Source organism: Lissotriton vulgaris, chromosome 1_2 (genome assembly GCF_964263255.1).
Source record: "Lissotriton vulgaris chromosome 1_2, aLisVul1.2, whole genome shotgun sequence".
Taxonomy (NCBI): domain Eukaryota; kingdom Metazoa; phylum Chordata; class Amphibia; order Caudata; family Salamandridae; genus Lissotriton; species Lissotriton vulgaris.
The window spans coordinates 148,094,837-148,118,901 of NC_141686.1; positions in this window are offsets into that span (position 1 = coordinate 148,094,837).

The following is a 24,065-nucleotide window of genomic DNA, read 5'->3' on the forward strand; positions in this document are numbered from 1 at the left end:
TAATGATTGGAGGAATATGAAAAGTCAAGGTCGCACGGTTAAAATTCATCCAAAATAAGGCAACAGGGCTAGGGCTGAAATTGGGATTTCAGCAGGGCTGGAGGTTCCCTCAATTTGCCAAATGTATTTTGTTCAAATTGGCCTGCAAGGTATTTCAAACCTTGAATGGAGCAGGTCTGGCTTATTTGCAAGACAAACAATAATTGCATTTGCCTGCAGGATCCCTCAGATCGTGCATTCAGATGATTATGCAGGATTCTAAGACCTAAGCTCCACTGTGAGGAAGGCTGCTGACTTGCTGGGTTTGCAAATATTGAATTCACAGTCTTAAGATATCAAACAGAAACCGGCCAGAAAAGCAGGGAAAACATTACTGTTTATTACTTGAGTGCTTGAAAGTGATTTGATGAGGTATGCTGCACTTTTTATGATTCTTAAATTATCTGTGTGCAGAAATATTTAGTAATAATTAACTTTGTAGTGCGGGCAAGATAAATAGAGAAATCAATTTTCCTGGGTACTATAATAGGAAGAAACAAGATATACGTGTATATAGAAAATGGAATTCACAACAGTTAGTAAGGAGTAAGCTTGAAAAAGGTTTTCCGAAGTCAGATACCTACACCTTTGTAAGTGGTACGTCTGCAGGAGCAGAAACTCTTCTTTTTTTGAGAATGCATGTATTTAGCTTGTAAGTTGCTAATAAGCTCCACAAATACAACCTGAAAGGTATCAGAGCTGCCATATTTTGCGGCTGTATTAAGATCCTAAAAATATCTAGCAATTATCAATCAATCAGTGTTCTTGTAAAGCGCGACTACTCATCTGTAAGGGTCTCGAGGTGTTGAAGGGGGGGATCTGCTGTTCAGTCGAAGAGCCAGGTCTTGAGGTCCTTCCTGAATTGAGGCACAGATAGAGATTTCCCGAGATGCAGAGGTAGGAAGTTGCAGGTATCCTAGCACAGATGGCCAGAATGACATCCGGGAACACTAGGGAAATCCTCCTCCTGACTAGAAACTCTTTATTGTCAGTAGTACTGCTCCTCCCTTCCGTGCCTTGTTTGAGAGGCACAGGGACTGGAGCAGTTGCAAATAGTGCCGCTAGAGTGACATAAGGTCCTGATGTACTATCCCCATTCGCAAGAAATGGATGTGCAAATTACATTTTTTTTGTTTATTAATGTGGAAGTATGGTGGCTTGCATGGGACAGCACTGCTCTATCTCTGCACTTGCATTCCCAAATGAGAAGCATTTATCATTTTAAAAAACAGCTTATGGGGCATATTCTTAAGGAACTATCGCCGCGTTATCAGCACTTTATCGCAGCTAAAGTGGCGATAAATATATCGCCCCATTCTCAAGCTGGTGTTAACAGCCCATATCACCAGTTTACCTGTGATAGCAGCCGCAAAAAACATTGCCACAGATGACCCCCGCAACTATCGCTAATGAGATGCAGAGTAGGCGTTCCTGTGCAAAAACCCCGCGACAGCACCACTCCGTAACATTCTCAATGACCAGCCAGATCGGCGATAAGAACCCAAAAAATGCGATAAGGCACGCTAGCAGCTGGATATTAACACCTGCTCTGAAAAGGGAGCCCAGCCCAGAGCCACACCTGAGGGGCAACAGATGCCATGGACCCAACGGTCATGCAACTGAGAGCCCCTACCGGGCCACAACACCCACCGCCACCACCCCAGGACCCCTCTTTCCCGGGCAACCCCCCCCCCCCCCCGGCAAAGACTTACCACATCAACTACACGTAACATGTACCAAATAATCAGCCTGATGTCGCACAATCACATTTGATGAAATGCATTCACAAAAATGAGCATTACTCCTTCACCTTCGAATTAACAATTGAATATTCATTCCAATAAAACACAGAACAGAAATGAAGACACATGGCGGCTCTCCTCGGGACAATATGTAGGTCACAGCCTGCAATACAAAAATCCAGATGAGAAGGTGTGACTTGCGCTCATCAAATAACAGAGAGAGAGCAAAGGAGAGAGAGAGATACAGAGAGAGAGAAAGAGAGGGAGAGAGAAAGACAGAGAGAGAGGGGGGAGAGAGAGGAAGACGGACAGAGAGGGGGAGAGAGGGAAAGACGGACAGAGAGGGGGGGAGAGAAAGACGGACAGAGAGGGGGAGAGAGAGAAAGACGGACAGAGAGGGGGAGAGAGACAAGATAACAGAAGAGATGGACAGGGAGAGAGAGTGCTAACACTGCGCACCCAGGCCTCACTGCTCACCTGCTGACACCGGTGTGTCTCCAACCACATGCTGGTATGTAGTGCAGTTCACAGGTCCCACATCGGAAACAGATCCGTCATCTGAAACAGAGTCCAGATACATGAATGGCAAAGTACATACAATTGCACACAACATCATAGGCTGTCTGTCCCTGCACACCCAGGCAGATGCACCCCAACTCCTCCCGCCGCCCACCGATGCATGCCCGACCCTGCACACTCAGGCAGATGCACCACACCCATCCCTCCGCCCAGCGGTACATACCCACACCAGCGCACCCAGGAAGATGCACCCCAGCCCCTCCTGCTGCCCAGTGGTGCATGCCCACCACCGCGCACCCAGCCCTCACTGCTCACCTTCCGCCACTGGTGTGTCACAACGTGGGCCCACCACATGCTGGTGCAAGCCCCTAGGCCGAAGACTGCGGACAAGGCACCCTCCACATCATGCAGCCCCGCTCTGCAGGCCACCAGTTCTCACATTTGATTCTGGGTCTTGATTTTGCTATGGCAGGGGACTTACCAGTGCACCCGGCATCATCGCAGGCTGCACACCCGCTTAGCCCTGTAGGTGCCACTAACGCTGTGTTCCAGGAGGCGACGCCACTAGGCGGTAGGCCCGCACTGCCCGCTGGCTCTGGCCTACACTGCGGTCCAGCTGGGCACACAAATCCTGAGCAGTCTGGACCACCAGGATGGGGCATCATCGCGGGCTGCACACCCGCTCAGCACTTAAGGTGCCCCTACCTCAGTGCACCTAAAGTCACCGTCCAGTGACCGTGTGCCTGTACCAGCCGCAGTTTGGCGGTGCCACCAAGTCTGTCTTTGCCCCGCAAATCATGGATCCTATATGATTGGGTATCATGGTGCGGACGCAATCATGTCACCTCCAGACCGGGGGAATAAGATGTTGCAGGACCCTACTGCCTCATGCCTACATGAACACCACACAAATTCACCCATAGAGAGGTTGGAAATGGCATCGAGCATGTGCGCCCGGCCCTTTTTATTGGCAGGGACACATGTCCTGTAATGCGAGTGCTGGATGAGTGTGGGTGCATACAAGCCCGTGAGGGAGTGGCTGTGGCATGCTGACAACTAGACCTGTGATCAGCAGATCACTACAGGGTAGACCTGGGACATGTAGCATTCCCGTCCCCCCATGAGCATAAGCGAGTGGGCTGGCCTGGCGAATGCCAGTCCAGCGTAAGGATGTGAACAATGACCCCGGGGCTCTGGGCATGGTTCCGTACTGGTCTGGACAAGGAAGTAACTAATGCGTGTGTCCCTGTTGTTGTGTCTGCGCTATCCGGACCACATTCGGCAATGATTCACCCTGTGACCCAAGTCCAATGACGTGAGCAATATTGACGAAAGAGGTAATCACTGAGCCTATATTCATCCATACTTCCACACTTGAAAGATCATAGACATGTCTCACCTGTGTTATTAGGAATATTTAATGCACATTCAGTGGATTGTTGCATCTGGAGCAATATAGGGCAGTGCAAACCCCACATGACGATGCTGGCCAGTGGAGGCCCAGTCCTTCAGGGAAGGACAAGTCTAAAGAAGAGGAAGAGTTCAGTCCGCAGTCTGATTGCTGTGTCATTGGCGATCAAATAGAATATGACAGTCCTTGTCGAGGTCCAAGGTGAGTGTCGTAGAGTGCATCGGGGGACAGTGAAAGGTGACGATGCAGAGGGCAGAACCAAGCAGAAACAGGCCATGTGGTGGAGAAGAATGCTACTGCATCCTTCATACCACGAAGGCAGATGCATCCACATCTTCGTCCTCTGCTGTTTCATGTGCCTCACATGTGGGTGGTGGTGTTCTGTCTCCTGCACTGTGTGGCACTGACACTTCAGGGTGCAGAGATGTGGATGTAGTGGTAACAGCAGGTTGCATCAGCAACAGGCATTGTGGCAGCAATGCCATGAGCTTGGTTTTGAGGTCATGGAGGAACCCAGCTTCCACTCGCTAGTGTGCAGCCGTGGCAGCCGCTCTTACCGCATTTGCACACTCCATGGTCTCCATTAACCTCCGCATGTTTCCCAACTCCTGTGTGACATCGCTAGAGCCACTCTGACTGGACAGTTGTTCTATTCTTTGAGTCAGGGCTCTAGCGATGTCAGCCATGGTCCATTGGAGAGCATGGAGCAGACTGTGGGTGTTGGTTAGGGACCATGAGTAGTCCCTGATGGGACTTAGACACCCACGTATGGCATCTAGTTTGTCTGCCATGCTGTAGAAGCACACACACACCTGTTCAGCCAGCTGCTCCTGGCACCCCAACACACGGTGTTGGAAAGCCATGTGTTCTTCAAGGGGGTCCTGGGAGGCAGCTGTGGTGGTGGGTGCTGCCTGCTGTGTGGTCTGTGGAGGGGTTGGGATCCTCTTGATGCAGCCGGGCTACCCAGCTCCTGGAAGTGGGCTGTAGAGACTGTCCACGAGCTGTTGGAGGGCATCGGAGTCGAAGCTGTGGTGATCCTTTTCATCATCAAAGAAGAGAGGGTCGGGCTGCTCTGCAGGAGGTGGTGATTCTCCCTCTGCAATGTGAAGGGGAGATGCAGTTGTCCACAAGTATATTGTCGCATAGTACATGTTTTCATACAAACTGCATGACTGTGTACATTGTGGCTGTTTGGGAGGAGCTACCTATTTGATGTGGGACAGTGGACATTTCGACAACATGATGTGTGTGTGTGTCTGTACTTGTACATTATCAACTCACATTTCCCTGCAATGCCAAATGTGATTGGCCAGTGTCTCCACCCAGTCAGCACCAGTTGTGTCCTGTGTTCTGTTGTGGACCTGTTGCGGCTTGTACCACATTGTTGTCAGTGTTGATGTGCTCTGCATGTTATGTGTATGTGCTGCATTTTGGGGGAGTCGCCCCTGCAACACTGATTTTGCTTCCCCTTCTCTATTTCATGTGATGTGCCTTTGACTTCTGTGCTTATACAGTACTGAGATGTTACATGCTTGGGTACATTGGTCTCTTGGTGGGAGTTGGTGGTCTGGGGCATGATTTGTCCGCAGATGTGCTCAGCTCAATTGTGCATGTGTGCCATTGTGCCCATCTCCCCCATCCTCCTAGTCCTCAGTAATTACTCACCCTGGTGCTGTTGTGTCTGGTCATGTTGAGCAGTGTCCGGTCCCCCAACTCCTGCCACCATCTACCCACTGATGACTGTGGACACCATTCCCTCCATCTCGTCCAGCTCCTCCTGTGGTGCTGGGCTCCCACCTCTAGTCTGCATTGCTGCCTTCCGTTGGCATGTTTCAGCTTGGTTGTGCGCCTGACATCATTCCAGTGCCTTTTGACCTCTTCCATTGTCCTCTTCAGGACCAGCACTCCCTCTTCATTCACCTTGTCCACAATGGACTGCCATAGTAAATTTGTGGTTGCCAATGGCACAGTGGAGGCGACTAACAGTTGTTGATGGTGTTCTACCACCTCCGTTATCAGGATCCTGTTTTCCTGCGGACTGAATCGCTTCTTCCTACTCTTCTCCTTGACTTCCCTGACCCCGAGGCCACAGGCAGGTCCTCTGGGGGGCTTGTGGGGTTATGGTTCTCCTCCGTACTTGCTCCGGCAACATCCATTGTGCTTCGCTGTTTTTTGGCATTTGTTTGTCTGTTTTTTTCTACTTTTATGGTGATTTTTCCCACATGACACGTGTGAATTGCAGGTCTGTCGCTGGTTTTCGCAGATTTTTGTATCGCTATTGGCTTCATCGCAGCTTTTTTGCGTTCGTGTTTCGCATTTTTTGCGGCATGGCTTTGAATTTAACGTGGTCATTTGACACGTTATCTGGAGACTATCGCATAGTAATGCCGTCTCCTCGTTGTGCTTCAACATCCTGTGCATGCTACGTAAGATCTTCCGGTGGATCCCCACCGAGACCAGAAAGACGGTTACCCAGGCCCTCGTCACCAGCCGACTGGACTACGGCAACTCCCTCTACGCTGGAACCACCGCCAAACTCCATAAGAGACTACAGCGGATCCAGGACACCTCAGCAAGACTCATCCTCGACATCCCCCGACACAGCCACATCTCCGGTCACCTGAGAGACCTGCACTGGCTCCCGGTCAACAAGAGAATCACCTTCCGTCTCCTCACCCACGCACACAAAGCCCTACACAACCAAGGCCCAAGATACCTCAACAGCCGCCTCAACTTCTACACTCCCACACGTCAGCTTCAATCGACCAGCCACGCCCTCGCCGCCGTCCCCCGCATCCGAAGAGTCAACACAGGAGGAAGGGCCTTCTCCTACCTGGCCGCCAAAACTTGGAACTCCCTCCCGACCCACCTCCGCCTGACCCAAGACCGCCTCGCCTTCAGGAAGCAACTCAAGACCTGGCTGTTCGAGCAGTAGCGGACCCCCCTCCCCAAGCGCCTTGAGACCCTCCGGGTGAGTAGTGCGCTATATAAATGCTTTGATTGATTGATTGAGTATTGTGAATACTTAGTTAACATGGCCTAATTTTCCCGCAATAGACTGCGATGTTGAATGTTGCGTTAAGTTACTTTTGCAATGGTTATCACACGTTCTTGAGAATATGCCCCTATGTCTCTTAAGGTCCCACGCAATGCCCGCTCACCAGAGGCTTCCTGACCTGATTCATGAAGGAAAAGCTGTCTCTTGGTGGTATTAAGATACTACCCCTTTTGAGGTGTTGGTATTTGGTCACCAATTTGCACATGTGTTTGCAATCCATGGATACATTTCATTGTGAATGCCGGTTTGGAGAAGTCAACCCTTTCACACCCACTCCTAAATGTGATTCTTTATGACATGCGAAACCCTGTCATCCGACTCATTTCATAACACTATTTCGTGGTTGCAACACTTGTGATTAATCAACTGAAAAATTGTTTGGTACATCAGGCCCATTGTTTTCCATTTGTGCAGATCATGGGAAGTTTCGAGAAAGTGTTTTGAACCGACTAGAAGGTGCTAGGGGATGGTATATGCATTGGATGCAATATAAGACAGTTTTGTGCTTACAGGGTCGGTACGTCAGCTATCTGACTTAGCTACACAACTGCCACCGGGCACAGCCTCCAAAGTTTTTATCTGGCAATGATCTTAACTCATCAGAAAGTACAAATGTATACTTTGGACTTTATTTGCAAAGCTTTTTTCATGGAAAGCAAATTTACATGCAGAAGGTGTGGATATCTCCATCTCCAAAATCTAATCTTGATTTGTAAAAAGAAATGTATTTTTGTGTGATAATTGTATGTACAGAACTTCTACTATATATGCAGACTTTTCTAGAGTCATAATGAACACCTAGTAATGAGTGCAAAACTGCTGTCCTTTAAGATGGGAGACAGAAGGGCCATTTAGGGGGTGAGACTTCAATCCTGTAACTGGCCAATTCTGGAGAGGTGGTGGCAATGAGAGAGCTTGGGGCTTATATCCTACTCTGCCTCCTGAGCAGAGCCTCTTGTCCTCCCCCAAAAACATTACCAGGCTTTTAGCTCAGCCGCACACATCCTGAAGAAGTAGCAAACCTCCCTGTGAATGTGCAGAGCCTCCATGCGACCTGGAGAACTTCTGTGTGCTACCGGCACTTCACCAAGAGGGGTGATATCATGTGTCACATGGTGGCACCCTGTGAATTGGCAGGCCTGTGAGTGTTCCCAAAGGAGTGTCTGAAACCACCAGAGAGATGGGTATTCAGAAATGGTGCTTTGAGTTTTCCATCCTTCTCTGCACATCTCTACACTTTCTAACCTATATCTAAATGAACACAATGAAAACCCTAGCAAGATGAATAGAACATCTACATTTTTATAGGGCGCTTGGGAGGTGGGAAGAGGTCACATGGATACATTATTCTGACGATATGAAGAAAAACTTGACTCAGTGAAAGTACAGTCACTATCAGGTAGATTCATCAAGCTAAATTGCGCTCGCAAAGGACCAGATTATGAGAATCTGGCCCTTTGCGAGTGCAATTTTTGCATTTGGGATTCATCATCCCAAATGCAACAAAAATCGCTATTTGCAAAATCGCATATTTGCGAGGAATTGGATTTAAGGAATCTCTATTAGAGATTCCTTAAATGCAAATCATTAACCAATTTGAAATTGCGAATTCACAATATTTGGTCGCTATTTACCCCGAAGTCTGACTTTGTGGTAAATTGCGAAAAAATTGAAAAAAGCCCTTTAGTGCATTTTTTTCTGTTGCATGTTACACACACATGTCCTTTGGACATGTGTGTGCGCAACACCTGTGTAAATTTGCATTTCAGGGGTGCTACAGGGTGTCCTTTGGACACCCCTGGCACCCTTGAAATCGCTATCTTATTTGCGATTAACTAATTGCTAATCGCAAATAAGGAATACTCCCCATTCATTCCTATGGGCCTAAAGGCCCATAGGAATGAATGGGGAGTATTCCTTATTTGCGATTAGCAATTTGCTAATCGCAAATAAGGAATGTGTAGGAATCGCAATTTATTTTGTGATTCCTACATGAATCCCGTTTTGCGAGTCTGTAATAGCGATTCCTTATGAATAGCTATTAAAGACTCGCAAAACGGGTCTTTGATGAATCTACCTGTAAGTTTTTATTTTGCGTGATGGTGTAATACCCATGGTAGAACAGAGAGATGAGAAGCCATTTGAGGATATTCTGTGAACGTCTTACCCATGTTGAGGACTAGGTCTATATGGACATACCAGGAAAGGAGGATATCTGAAGCCATCAATGGCTGGGACTGAGCTACTGTTAAAAGTCAAATGTAGTCCTTTGCCAAACCTCTAACTTTCGAACATCCTTTTCCCTTTTATCTTTCAAATCTACTCACCCACCTATAAACCTGTCATTCACCACTAATTCCTGTTTCTTCATTAATCCATTAGCATTTGCATAGCACAAACCCACCTGCAGAACAACAGAGCCTGATACATTATGTGGGGGTATTGAGAGATGATATTTTTAGACCTGTCAGCCTTAGGGTAGCCTTTCCCCCAACTTTTTGCCTTCCTGCTCCAGTTTATCTGACCTCATTTTTTGTTGGTCTTAAGAATCAGCACTTCACCACTGCCAACCAGTTCTAAAGTGCATGTGCTCTCTCCTCTAAACCTGGTAATATTGGCTCATACCCAATTGGAAAATGTACTTTACTTATAAGTACCTAGCAAAGTGAACAACATGTGCTTAGGGCCTATCAATTAAAAGCTACCAGCAGCACTAATTGTGCCACCCACTTAAGTAGCCCTTTAAACATTGCTCGGGTCTGTCATTGCGGAGCCTGTGTGTGCAGTTTAAACTGCCATTTCAGTCTGGCAAAAATTATCCTTTTGCCAGGCCCAAACCTTCTTTTTATTACATATGTCACCCCTAGAGTATACCCTGGACAGCCCAGTGGGCAGGGTGAAATATATAAAAAAAACAGTACTTGTACTTTTAAGTTTTACATGTCCTGGTAAAACTCCTACGCTCGTCTTTCACTATTGCAAGGCCTGTAACTCCCATACACTGGAATTATCCTATTACATTTTATGTGAGTAATTTCCAAATGGGAAGACATAACTGATTAAAAGTTGGTGCCTCCAGAATCCTAATTTAAAGTCCTATCTTATAGTGAAGTCATATTTTAAATTTCAGTTCTGAAAATGCCCCTTTGTGCATTCCTACTAGACAGCCACACACAATGGGAGCATAGGTGTGTCTCAATGAGCCATCACTGGCAGGATGGGAAGGAGGAGCTGGGCAAAGCCCCATTTACACCTGAATAGGCTGTGCTGCGCCCCATACAAAGGGCTGCATACCACTATGGAGTTAGTCTGGAGCCAGGACAGGGGATACAGGACATCTGTACACCTTTCTAGGCATGTATTTTGACGCCTCACTCACTTCAAAAGTGCCACTGGATATGAAATACCAGACCTCAGATACCACCACTTGAGTACACTTCTGGACCTGTGGATACTCTGCCAGGAACAAGGACTGCTGCACTGCTGAAGTACTGCCACTCTGCTGGAATGCACTCTGTTGGACTCCTGATTTGCTGTGCTGATCTGATGCCTGCTGCCCTCTTGCCTGGGTGAGAAGGCCTGGACAGGCATCTTGTTAACCCAGAACCCAGAGGGACTCAAAGGCCTAGATGGCTAGCCTCCTGATCTTAAGTCTCAGGGACATAACAGGCTTGCAACACCTGCACCTGGACCCTGCAGTCTGTGAGTCTACCCTGCCAAGTGGCGCCACCCTAGTCCTGGACCCTTAGAAGTAGGCCTAAAGTGCTTGCCAGAGGAACTGATGCATCTTCCCTGCTGAGCGTCGTATCCCCGAGCAGAACCAAGCATCTACTCAGCTGATTGGCACATCCTCAAGCAGAACCGCTGCATTTCTGCTGCTGCGTGGATTGGACTCTTCACAAAATACTCACACTGATGCTGCCACCCGCATTACCTTCGGAACCACCACTGCACATCTCTTTCCCTAGCACAGGGCCTTGCGTCTTTCATTGACGGCTGCCGAAACTCCGCATCGCAGCTTTACCGCTCATCAGAATCGACACATCGCCCCAGTTGCGCATTGCATCCCTGACACCAGTCTTCGGATCGCAAGCCCCTTCAATTGGTTCCTGGACGTCAACACAACAGGACCTTGCGCCAGAGTCTCGCTACATCTTGGAACCGACGCACCTCTTTGGCTGCGCAATGCATCTTCAACTAGTATCCACATTGCGCAACCAGGATTTAAGGTGCTCTGGTCAACTGGCCAAACTGGATCCCTGTAGTGAGCCCGCATTCCATCTCTGTCGACCTAAACTTGTGACTTTGTCCCAGTCGGCGCAACCAGATATCCCCATTAGTGCTTTGTGCTTTTTGGTGCTATTTCTCAATATACATTTTAAAATTCAATATATACAGTTCTACTCAATGGATTTTTGTTGTTTTGGTCTTGATTTATGTATTACACTATGCTCTAGTTTGCTAATCTTGTGGGGGATCCTTTTTGTGTGGTATTGTCGCTGTTTTACTGTTTGAAGTGCTGCACAAACACGTTACACATTGCCTCTAAGTTAAGCCTGACTGCTGTGTGCCAAACTGACGTAGGGTGAGCACAGGCTAATTTAGGGATTGCCTGTGCCTTACCCTGACTAGGATTGGGGGTTCTGCTTGAAAAGGGCTCACACCCCAGTCAACTAGTAACCTAATTTATAATATATATCAAATGGAGGTTATACGATAACATTTCAGGCTCAGTGATGTTAAGTGATTTGTCTAGAATTGCAGCAAGGGGCGACTGGTATTCAAAAGTGAAAAGGGCGTTGCCTTACCAGTATAGGAGAATGAGGAGGAAAAGGAATGCACTGAGCAGTGTGTGCAGCTTTAAGGAAAGAGCTGGTTGGTCAGTCATTAAATTACTTGGAACTGCATTTTTTGGGTTTTTTAGAGTGGAAGGTGGTACTGCACATTTTTCGGGAGACAAAGCCCTCGCCCGGGAGGCCCGAGGCAAAGACATGACGTCATACTGGTGGACGCACCTGGTCTTAGTGCTACTGGATATGTTCGTCTCAGGCGCTACCAGATATGGCCATGGGTGGGGTCAGAAGACTGCCAGACCACCATGCAGTAAAAGGGCTAAGGGCAGGGTTGGCCAGTGGGGAAAATGTAGCAGTGTGTGAACGGATCAGCAGCAACCCAATTGCTAATTCCTCCCCCCTCCAACTACTAGTTACTTTTTGGTTAGAGGAGTGAAGTTGGAGAGCAGTCTGCCAGCCTCCAGTTCCGGGGCATGGAGTCTCTGCAAATTAAGAAGTGAAGGTTTTTAAACTTGGCAGGTGTGCATGTGTCCTTGTCTAGTGGCTTTCATCCTTAGTGTGGGAGCACTAGAGTGGAGATTATGAGGTGCATGGTGTTAGGTTTGTCACTAGGTACCATTCTCACACATTGCTTATTTCCAGCCAAGCGCCAAGGAATGCGCATGAATGCCTGCAGTCTGCTCACTCACCCTCAGTCAGACATTACTGGACTTGATTGACACCCAGTCCTTGTGAGTCCTCACTTTCACAGGCCTGCAGACTGACTGCAGGAGAAATTAAGGTGGTGGCCTTCTCCCTGACTACACTCTCCCCAGGGGTACCAAAGGTGCCACCATCACTGACCTTCAGCACTGCTGCAGTCTGGCCTGTCTTTAACAGCCATAGCCTCTGCACAACAGTAGTGATCGTACTGTATTTGTGTCATTCGGCACAGAAACCAGGCACAGTAAACGTTAGCTCATCACCTACCCATCTCTGTCCCCTATTTCTCCTTTTCATTGCTCCCTCTTACTTATCATCCCTTTCATCACATCCCCATCCCCTTTATTATTGTTATCTATCCTTCCTCAACAAGTTTAGTCTCCCCCTCATACTCCTCCCTGAACTCTCAGTGCAATCGCTTCCATCCCACTCATGTCATTTCCCCTCGTCGGAACCTGTCACCTCCCCATCTCCATTTCCATTTCTCTATGATTTCTTCCCCCATACCTTCTTATCCCCTCTTCCTTTCTCCACCATATCCGCCACCCTTCACCTTCTATCTCTGCTCTGTCTCCCTCCCATATATCATGTGTCATAAATCCACCTATACTTATGGGAAACAGCATTTACAATGAAGGCTGAACAATGAAAAAGTTTTTACCAAAAATGTTTTTACTACGTTTTTTTTACAACGTGTATGCCTTTACCACAAATGCATTAACAACGAATTTAGTTGTACATGCATGAAATCTAAAGATATACCCGTATTTAAAAAAAACATTTGAATGAAAGTATTTTGGTAAGTATTGGAGGTAAGTATTTTATTTATTACCTACTGCCGGTCGCCAGTAGGTAGATATAGTTAGGACCTAGTTTCCATAGGAAAGGAGCCGTCCCGTCCCGATCAAGAGTTTCATTTTGATTGGCTGTCAACACTCCATACCAAGAATTGTTGGCAGCCATCTTGTAACTCTGTAAAACAGAGTCACAAGAAAAAAGGGAAGAAAATGGTTACAATTCAAAGAAAAGGGGGCAGGGTAGAAGCACTGTGACCCCCTAGGTCTGTTCAGCGGATCGCCTAGGGCCAAAAAAAGCCTCTTTTTTTGGCCGGAACCAAGAGACCGCCACTTTCCCCAAGGTGATACTTATTGAAATGCGGGGGGCTCGCTGCTCCCCTGGCCCCGGGGACCGCCAACTCCCCAGGGCTTTAAAAAAAGAAAAGAGTGCGGGGCTCTTGTCCCCCTCATGCAGCCTGGTGTCCGCCACATCCACAGGGTTTTAATTAATAAATGTGGGGACACGTGCCCCCCCACAGCCCGGGAGACCGCCACCTCCCTGCAGCTCTGCTTAAAATAAAGTAGTGTGGGGGGCTCGAGTCCCCACACACGTTCCAGGTACCACCACCCCCGGCGCACTAAATAAAAGAAGCTGGGGGTCAGTTGCGGCCCCCTGGCCCCGGGGACCACCACCTCCCCGGGGGCATTGCATACATTGGGAGGGGGGCCGTGCTGCCCCCTTCCTGGAGCCCTCCTTGGCCCTGTGCACCGCCACTCCCCAAGGCAGGCTCCAGCAATGTCCCGGGGTGCCCACCCCCAGGACATTGCAGTTTGCAATGGCAGGACAGGAGCACTGCTCCCACCCTGTAATTGCAAACTTCTGCTTTGCTTTTTGGAAGCGAGAGCGGGAAACCTGCTCTCACTTCCACGAAGCAAAGCAGAATTGCTTTCGGACAAGGGGAGCTGCATGTCAGCAGCTTTTCTTGTCCAAAAGCAATGTTGGCTCCCGCAGGAGGAAGCCCGTCTGTACCGCCCACTGTGTGGTACTGAGCAGAACAGTGCTTTTCGGTACGCACATATATAGAATTTGTGCGCAGTATCTTGCCTATTAGCTCTAAACAGGTGCCAGTGAGTTACAGGGTATCATTGAGGTGGGAACAGTAAGAGGAAGGTCCGAGAGAAAGAGTATATGGCTGCGAAACTCAATTTTATTGAAGAATGAATTTGGCAGGTAGGAAGGTGCAAACTCGGAGGAATTGAGACACACTAATGAGGATATAAGCATGGGCATAGCTGCTATGTTTTCCAGCTCCATGTGTTACTCACTGCTTCTGTTCATTTTTCCCCAAGATTCTGAGACTTTTTGTCCCGGTTTTACAATCAAATATACAAAACTGCAAGAAAAAAAAAGAATAAACAATGGACCGCAGCAGCTAGTCACTAACAAGTCTGGGAAACTTGGTAGTGAAGGTCTTTCCGAATGATAACATTACCATAAAGTTCATCATCAGTCTTCCTTCCAAGAGAGTTGTTACGATGGGAGTAAGCATGGGCGAATTTTGCGAATTTGCGATCCGCGAATTTGCGGATTTGCGAATTCGCGATCCGCAAAATTTCCAAATTTGTGCGAATTTGCGGATTTTTGTTTTTTTGCGTGTTCGCGGGGTTTTTTGCATGTTCGCGGGGCTTTTTGCGTCTTCGCGAGCCGCTTGCATAGCGAAGTTACCCATGCAGTCGTTTATGGGAGAGGGAGGGAGAGAGAGATAGATAGATAGATAGATAGATAGATAGATAGATAGATAGACAGACAGATAGATAGATAGAAAGAGAGAGCAAGAGAGGGAAAGAGAGAGGGAGAGAGAGAACGAGAGAAAGAAAGAGAGGCCGGATCTCTGAAGGGCCAGATTCCTGAGTTGCCCCTACAGAACATACAGCTTTTTATTTTTAGCAAAATGCATATGAAAATTGTGCTGTAAAGGTCTCTTTTAGTTTAACCCCTCCTGCCAACTCAAAATGGGTGTATTTGCCATCCTCTCCCTTCTTCCTGTTTTTTATATCTGTAAGTGCTTCCTGATGAGGTTTAATTCCTTGGACAGAGGTTCAGAGCAGGGTCAGAGAATAGTTGCAAGTAGGCAACAAGGCGCCAGGAAGCAATTAGCAGCAGGTGTCCAAGTTGAAGTTAATTTGTTTGTAACCCTTTTGTAAAAGGTTACAAATAAATTAGGTTCAACTTTTGCACCTGCTGCTGTAACCCTTGCTTGGCTGAAAATTCGTCCCCGCTGATTTGCGGATTTCACCGCGATTTCGCGAGATTCGCGGATCGCGAAATCACGGAAAATCCGCAAATTCGCCCGCGAAACAGATTTTACGCCCACCCTTAGATGGGAGTATGACTTTCCACTCTGAAATACCCCGAGGAGCAAGAACAAATAGCACGCTGAGGATGGGGCAGGATTATACAATAAAATTCAAGTGTATTTTATTGATGTGACTACACATTACTGTTTTCAAGCTGTGAACTAACACCTCACTTTTTCCATTACATAATAATTACATTTCAAGTTTTTATTCTGGTGATTTAGTACCTTCTTGCCAGACAGTCCAGCATAAGCACTTGAGGTGCATTACAGCCATTTCAGGGCAATCATAGATCATTACAGTGCACAAAAAGGGGACGGCAAGTTCTCCACATAGTAATTGACATGGACCCCTGCCCTAAATACCCACTTGTTCTAATGCTGATTTTTGTTGTCATGGGCAAACATGAATCATGCCTCATGGATTGCGATCTTGTTGCACCGAGAGGGACGCCCAAATCGCTACCCTCATAATGCTGAAAGGTTACTGCCTTCACCAGGGGCTAAGCACCACAAGTGCGGTGGTTGAAAAGTACAGTATAGTACTCAGGAGGAGTGAACAGGTCTCCGTCACTAGAGTGAGGCCTTTAGGTCCACTCATTTTAAAATTCTGATGCTGTGTGCTTAACTCACCCTTTGTCTACATCGGTTTGGCGTGAAATGCTGTGCTGCGCAGGAGTGATGTGTCTGCACTGGGAGTATGTGTGCAGTGCATGGATCATGAGTGCATGTCCTGGGTGTATGTATACTTCTGAGTGGCACAGCATATGCAGGATGTAGTGCAGTGTGTGCATGTTAAATGTATGTGCTGGGTGCATGTTTGCTTATCAGTAGTACAGTGCAGGGAAGATAAAGTGTTGTGCAGTGTGTGTTTGCCAGGGCGGGACTGGGAACCAAAACCGGCCCTGGCAAAGTGCTCGGCCGGCCCCCCCTCCCCTCCAGGGAGGGGAGGCCGGCCGCGCACATCACTTTATCTTCCCTGCACTGCTATGCTGCAAAAACGGCCCTGTAACAAAAACGGCCCCCAGGGGCCCCAAACCGGCCCCCACCCGTGCGGCCCACCGGGGAGTTGCCCGGTGCCGGAAACGGCCAGTCCGGGCCTGGTGTTTGCCGTTTGCATGCTCTAGGTGTATGTGTGCCTGTGAACTGTACAATGCTCGGAGGAGCCTGGGTTCTATTTTGGGAGACCCAGACTTTCATGATGAAATATGAGGAGGCAGAGGAACCCCCAATCAGATTTGCGTATTCCTGTAAGCTGGGTGGGACACATGCTTTAGCCCGGGCTCCCCACCATACACTGCTAAGGATGCTCAGGGATTCAGTCAAAGGTCAAAAGGTAGAGGCCTGGACACATCTCAGAGAAGAATTGGGACTGATAAGGAAATCATATAGAGTAGGGCTGGGTCCCTGAGCTAAACTTTTGATGTCCATATCACAATGGCTGACATCCGGGTGTGCAATCTAGTCATTCCCATATCCTGTATTGTGGGACTATCAACATTGGAGTCGCTCTTGCTCTGACAGACTGCTTTCACAAGGAAGAGGGAGCAGAGGGGTGGGCCCTTCTGATGAAGGCAGACCAACAACCTAAACTTCAAAGACTCAGACCCTAAATCACATTGGTGTCTGGAAATGGACTATCATTAGGGAAGTTTGAAAATCCAAAAATGTTCATCTGCTGGGCCCTTATCTCTGCACCCGCCCCCTGATCAGCCTCCGACAGCAGGACCGGCCACCGCGTCTGCTCTGGGCCGCTCCACACCACGTCGATTAGCGCCAGCTATCCCCGGGGGCCGATGTGCCCCCAGACCTCGATCTGCCAGGCCCACAACTGCGGGGACTCACCAGGCGGAGCCGCCGCTGCTGAGCCGCCTGCCCAGCGCGGCTACAGGAGTTGCCAAACTCAATGCTCCGGCTCCACCGCTTGCCTTCAGGCCGCACCACGCAGGGGTCCCCAAGCTCTGGCCCCCGGACCCTCCGGACACCAAAACCACAGCAGTAGCAGTGCCACAGACTGCAGGTATGCCAGGATTACCCCCCGGCAGTACAAAAGGGGGTGGTGATGGACTGAGCATCTGAACCAATCAAACACTCACACCCAGTCAACAGATCTGGGTTTAATCCATCACCTTTCGTTAGCCCACTCTGCCACCCAGTTCAGACATGGCCATATGCAAATCAGTCTGACCCTGTGCCTCATGGGAACAGTCCAGCATGAACTGCCAAGCCATGCCTTCCCTGGACCGGAAACAAGCTTCCTAGGACCGGTTTCTGGCATTCCAGCCGTCTTCAGCCAGGCTTGCTTGAATCCAGTGGCAAAGTGAGCAAGGGACTCACGTCTGAGCATACCCTGCCAACTTATGGCGAACAAAGAGGTACAAAAGGGGGTGGTGATGGGTGGAGCATCTGAACCAATCAAACACTCACACCCAGTCAACAGATCTGGGTTTAATCCATCACCGTTCTTTAGCCCACTCTGCCACCCAAGTTCAGACATGGCCATATGCAAATCAGTCTGACCCTGTGCCTCATGGGAACAGTCCAACCCGAACTGCCAAGCCATGCCTTCCCTGGAGTCTGCTCTGGGCCGCTCCACACCACGTCGATTAGCACCAGCAATTCCCGGGGGCTGATGTGTCCCCAGATCTCCGTCAGCCAGGCCCACCACTCCGTGGACTCGCCGGGCGGAGCCGCCGATGCCGTGCCGCCTGCCCAGCGCATACGTATGCAATTTTCAAACTGTCTCTGTTACTGATACCTAGTGGGACATTGTTTCCTATATATCCTTTATACCCAGTCCCAGTCTGGTCTATGGGTTTCACTCCTGTTCCTTTTCACTTACTTATGTACAAGGCAGTGTTAAGCCACAGTAAATCAATAAAGTGGCTTAAATCTGCCTTGTACATAAAGCAAGGCCCCTATCGCCACGGGAATGTCGCAAAAAGTGACGTTCCCCTGGCGATAGGGTCTTGTACATATGCCCCTGTGTGTGTGTCTTTGCCCAAAAAGCACACGGTCAGAAGTGCCTGAAGCCTAAGCATGGGCGGAAAATCCGTTACGCTCGTGGATTTTGTGGATTTTTGGGAAATTCGCAATCCGCGAGATTTGCGAATTTCCCGCAAAATCCGCAAATTTGCACGCAGCGGATTTTTTTTGTGGCTCGCGTCGTTGGTGATACAATTTTTGCGGCGCGCGGCGTTTATCATCGTTTGCCGAGTTGTTTTTCTCGATATTTTGCGAGTGCTGCGCCATTTTGGATCTTGCTGTGTGATCCCGCGGGAATTTGGCGAGCGCGATTACGTCATCGCGGCTTGCCAACTTGCACAGCGAGAGTTTGTCAACGCGAGTACGGCGAGATCACTTCTCGCGGTACTTCACAATTGCGAGATTTGAGATGCGGCGAGCAGCAATAATCTCGCACACGCGAAAATATAAAATTTGCAACTCTGCACAAGAAATCCACCAGCAAGCAGCATAAACCTTCTTGAAATGATGATTTTTATCTGAATAACTCCTTAGGGTTGACATTTGCCTGCACTTTTTTAGCGAGGAGTCCATTTTGGGGAGGGGGGAGGGGGGTGGGAGGAAGGAAGTGCCCCACAGTCTTCAACTTCCTGTTCCTGTCCAGCAGGCTCCTCCCAGTGCTTTGTCCATCTCCTGGTCACTTTTCATTTGGATCTGGAGCTGGAAGGATTACTTTTTGTGGATGCTGCTGGATTTTTGGATTTGAGGCCTTTTTGACTTTCTTTGGATCACTGTTGGATTAGAAATTTTACAAGTAAGTTTGTTTGGGGCATTACAGTTGCTGCAACTAAAATTTTGGAATTTTCGATTTTTGGGCTGTTTTGGGGCCTTTTGCCCAGGGGTACTCAGTGGTGGGTGGACTGAGTCTTTCTGTGGGTTGTCTTGAACTTAAACATCATGGAGGGCATGGATGGATTGGGATTGTGCTGATTTTTCAGTGATTTTCGTTTTTTGGGGCTGTACTTGTGGCCTTTTCACCAGGGGTATTTGAGTCTAGCATGGGCCTATCTTTCTGTGGGCTGTCTTGAACTTAAACATCATGGAGGGCATGGATGGAATGGGATTGTGCTGATTTTGCAGTGATTTTCGTTTTTTGGGGCTGTACTTGTGGCCTTTTCACCAGGGGTATTTGAGTCTAGCATGGGCCTAGTCTTTCTGTGGGCTGTCTTGAACTTAAACATCATGGAGGGCATGGATGGAATGGGATTGTGCTGATTTTGCAGTGTTTTTCGATTTTTTGGGGTGTTCATGGGGAGGGACAGGCCATGTGGCTGGTGGCCATTTTGAGTGCTGCTACAGGCACTGGCCATGTGCTGGGAGGCAAGTGGCCACTTTGAATGCAGGCTTTGTTGTTAGGCCTGCAACCATTTTGCCTACTTTTCAACCTCCATGCCCAGGGGTAGTGAGTCTTGCATGGGCCTAGTCTTTCTGTGGGTTGTCTTGAATTTAAACATCATGGAGGGCATGGATGGATTGGGATTGTGCTGATTTTTCACTGATTTTCGTTTTTTGGGGCTGTACTTGTGGCCTTTTCACCAGGGGTATTTGAGTCTAGCATGGGCCTAGTCTTTCTGTGGGCTGTCTTGAACTTAAACATCATGGAGGGCATAGATGGAATGGGATTGTGCTGATTTTTCAGTGATTTTCGTTTTTTGGGGCTGTACTTGTGGCCTTTTCACCAGGGGTATTTGAGTCTAGCATGGGCCTAGTCTTTCTGTGGGCTGTCTTGAACTTAAACATCATGGAGGGCATGGATGGAATGGGATTGTGCTGATTTTGCAGTGTTTTTCGATTTTTTGGGGTGTTCATGGGGAGGGACAGGCCATGTGGCTGGTGGCCATTTTAAGTGCTGCTACAGGCACTGGCCATGTGCTGGGAGGCAAGTGGCCATTTTGAATGCAGGCTTTGTTGTTAGGCCTGCAACCATTTTGCCTACTTTTCAACCTTTATGCCCAGGGGTAGTGAGTCTTGCATGGGCCTAGTCTTTCTGTGGGTTGTCTTGAATTTAAACATCATGGAGGGCATGGATGGATTGAGATTGTGCTGATTTTTCAGTGATTTTCGTTTTTTGGGGCTGTACTTGTGGCCTTTACACCAGGGGTATTTGAGTCTAGCATGGGCCTAGTCTTTCTGTGGGCTGTCTTGAACTTAAACATCATGGAGGGCATGGATGGAATGGGATTGTGCTGATTTTTCAGTGATTTTCGTTTTTTGGGGCTGTACTTGTGGTTTTTTCACCAGGGGTATTTGAGTCTAGCATGGCCCTAGTCTTTCTGTGGGCTGTCTTGAACTTAAACATCATGGAGGGCATGGATGGAATGGGATTGTGCTGATTTTGCAGTGTTTTTCGATTTTTGGGGGTGTTCATGGGGAGGGACAGGCCATGTGGCTGGTGGCCATTTTGAGTGCTGCTACAGGCACTGGCCATGTGCTGGGAGGCAAGTGGCCATTTTGAATGCAGGCTTTGTTGTTAGGCCTACAACCATTTTGCCTACTTTTCAACCTTTATGCCCAGGGGTAGTGAGTCTTGCATGGGCCTAGTCTTTCTGTGGGTTGTCTTGAATTTAAACATCATGGAGGGCATGGATGGATTGGGATTGTGCTGATTTTTCAGTGATTTTCGTTTTTTGGGGCTGTACTTGTGGCCTTTTCACCAGGGGTATTTGAGTCTAGCATGGGCCTAGTCTTTCTGTGGGCTGTCTTGAACTTAAACATCATGGAGGGCATGGATGGAATGGGATTGTGCTGATTTTTCAGTGATTTTCGTTTTTTGGGGCTGTACTTGTGGCCTTTTCACCAGGGGTATTTGAGTCTAGCATGGGCCTAGTCTTTCTGTAGGTTGTCTTGAATTTAAACATCATGGAGGGCATGGATGGATTGGGATTGTGCTGATTTTTCAGTGATTTTCGTTTTTTGGGGCTGTACTTGTGGCCTTTTCACCAGGGGTATTTGAGTCTAGCATGGACCTAGTCTTTCTGTGGGGTGTCTTGAACTTAAACATCATGGAGGCCATGGATGGAATGGGATTGTGCTGATTTTTCTGTTTTTTTCCGATTTTTTTGTGGTGTATAACTGAACTGATGTTCCTCTGTCTTCCATTGTTTTTAGGTGCACAAGACTCAAGAGAACCACCAGTGCCAGGAAGAAGTCCTGCAGCGGTGCGGTGTGTGTGTGCAGCATAATGTCACGCGACGTCACGTCTGGCCTCAGACAACTCTACAATTTGTGCAACTGCGGCCTGCTGTCTGACCTGCTCTGAAGAAGATGGCCCCAAAAAAAGTTCTCCGTAGCTCCTCTAACAAGAAAGTTGCTAGTAAGGAGCAGAAGAAGCAAGTTACCAAGGAGGCTGGTGTGCCAACCGCCACGTTTTTTGGGAGCAAAAAAAAAAGTACGCCTGCAGCAGCAGCAGGATCTGCTGGGGACCAAGCTGGGAGCAGCACCCCTGCTCCATTGGGTTCAGTGCCTCCACCACCACGCCAACTTAAGTCAAAGCCCTTGAGTGCTTCTGAGGCAGTCAGTGTACTTCTCCAATCACCATCGACCAGTGATGTTGGCTCATCGCAAGAAAGTAGCAGCAATGTCCCTGAATCAACACAGGTTGTTGTAACTCATCTGACAAGTGTTGAACAACCACAGCCGCAACAACAACACCATGTGCAAGTACACGCCCAAGTACATGTGGAAGGAGAGGCAGCAAAAGGAGATGCGCAAGCAGAGGTGCATGGAGGGTCACAAGTGCCCACAATAGTTGTTCCTCCCGAAGTAGGGGCACATCAGGAAATCGACAATGAAGCCGAGGTATCATTGGAAGCCACTCCTCCTGATGATCATTCATTGTCTTCCACATCCCTAGCAAGGAAAAGATCAAGGGGGGTGTCTACATCTTCTTCAAGCCCACCTCCTTCTGATGATACGGATCAAGCTTGGGAACCACCACTGCGGTCTGAGAGTGAGGCACACCATGATCTGACAAAGGTACCTAAGCGTAAAAGGAAGGTCGTCGAAAAACTCATAGCTATGGAGTGTGATGAGGCTCAACAAGAAGTGACAGATACTGCTGGTGATGAAGCCTCTCACGATGACGACGAGCCAGTCATCACAAAGGTCACTGCAGCCCCAGCGGGCATGCAGCAAAGAGACATTTTGACCCTATCCCGAGAAGCTGCTGAGCGTGATGATGATGTCGACGAGGAGGCAATGGAAATGGAAACACAACAATCATTAGATTTGGAGTTAAGTAGTACACCAACACCTACCGCTTCCATATTTCTAACTCGCAAGAAGGGACCTACATCCACCTCAACCTCAATTCGTGGTGGTGAAAGTGCAAAACATACTGAAGTTCGGCAATCCACATCCTCCACTTCATCTGGCATTAGCAGCAGGACCACCACCACCAGTATCGCCGCCTCCTCCGGCCCCCAAAGACATTTCAAGTCTGCAGTTTGGGACTTCTTTAGTGTTTGCCCAAAAAATGAAACCGTAGCCATTTGTAGCATGTGTAAGCTTCGAGTTAGTCGTGGTAAGTTGGGTTCCAACTATGGTACCGGAGGCCAGAGAGGTCATCTTGAAAGAAAGCACGCTGTCAAATGGTTTGCGCACCTACAGGCGATCAAGGAAGCCCGAATTGCACGTAATGCTGTTTCATCTGATGATGACGAGGAGGAAGAAGACGTGTCAAACCCTTCACTTACACCCAGTACCCCTGTCAGCAGCACACCCCATGTGAGCCACACTAAGAGTGTGGGAGAGAGTGATACACCATTGCGAAAAAGTTAATCAGCGAGCGTAACTGGGTCGAAGATATCATCATCATCCCGTAAATCTTTGGTCCAGGGCAACATTAAAAAGATGTTGTTTACAGAAGCGCAATATGAACGCAACCACCCACTGACGCGTCTGTATAACACTAAGCTGGCTAAAATGCTAGCTCTGGACCTTCTCCCTTTTTCTTTTGTAGAAGGGGTTGGTTTTCTAGAATTAGTGGCAGCGCTCTGCCCTAAATGGAAGGTTCCTAGCCGGATCTATTTTGCTCGAGTTGCGGTTCCAGCACTATATGAAGATGTTCTGAAGGTGATTGGGGCAGCTTTGCAGAAGAGTGCTGTTCACACTATACAAATGACAACAGACATGTGGACCAGTGGCGCAGGCGCTGATTACATGTGCATCACTCCACACTGGGTCTCTTTTTCAGGGGCTAAAGCAAAGCTAAACACAGGTGTTGACACGGACATTGTTTTTAAAGCTGCTCGGAAACATGCAACACTAGCCATGTTTGGTTTGGAGAAACGTCACACAGCAGAAAACATTTTGGATGTCTTTAACACAAAGGTCCTTAACTGGCTGTCCCCACTAAAACGCCAGGTTGGTTATGTTTCCACGGACAATGGCGCCAATATAGTTAAGGCCATGAGGGACGGTAACTATTTCAGAGTGCCGTGTTTGGCGCACTGTATAAACCTGGTTGTCCAAAAATTCTTGGGTAATAAAGGCAGTGCAGCGTACAGCGTATTGGACACCTGCCGAAAAATGTGCAAGCATTTCAGCCATTCTTTTAAGGCCCGGAAGCAGCTGAGGAGCCTGCTATATCAACGTAAAATGCCAGTGAAAGCACTCATCCAGGAGGTGGTAACACGTTGGAACT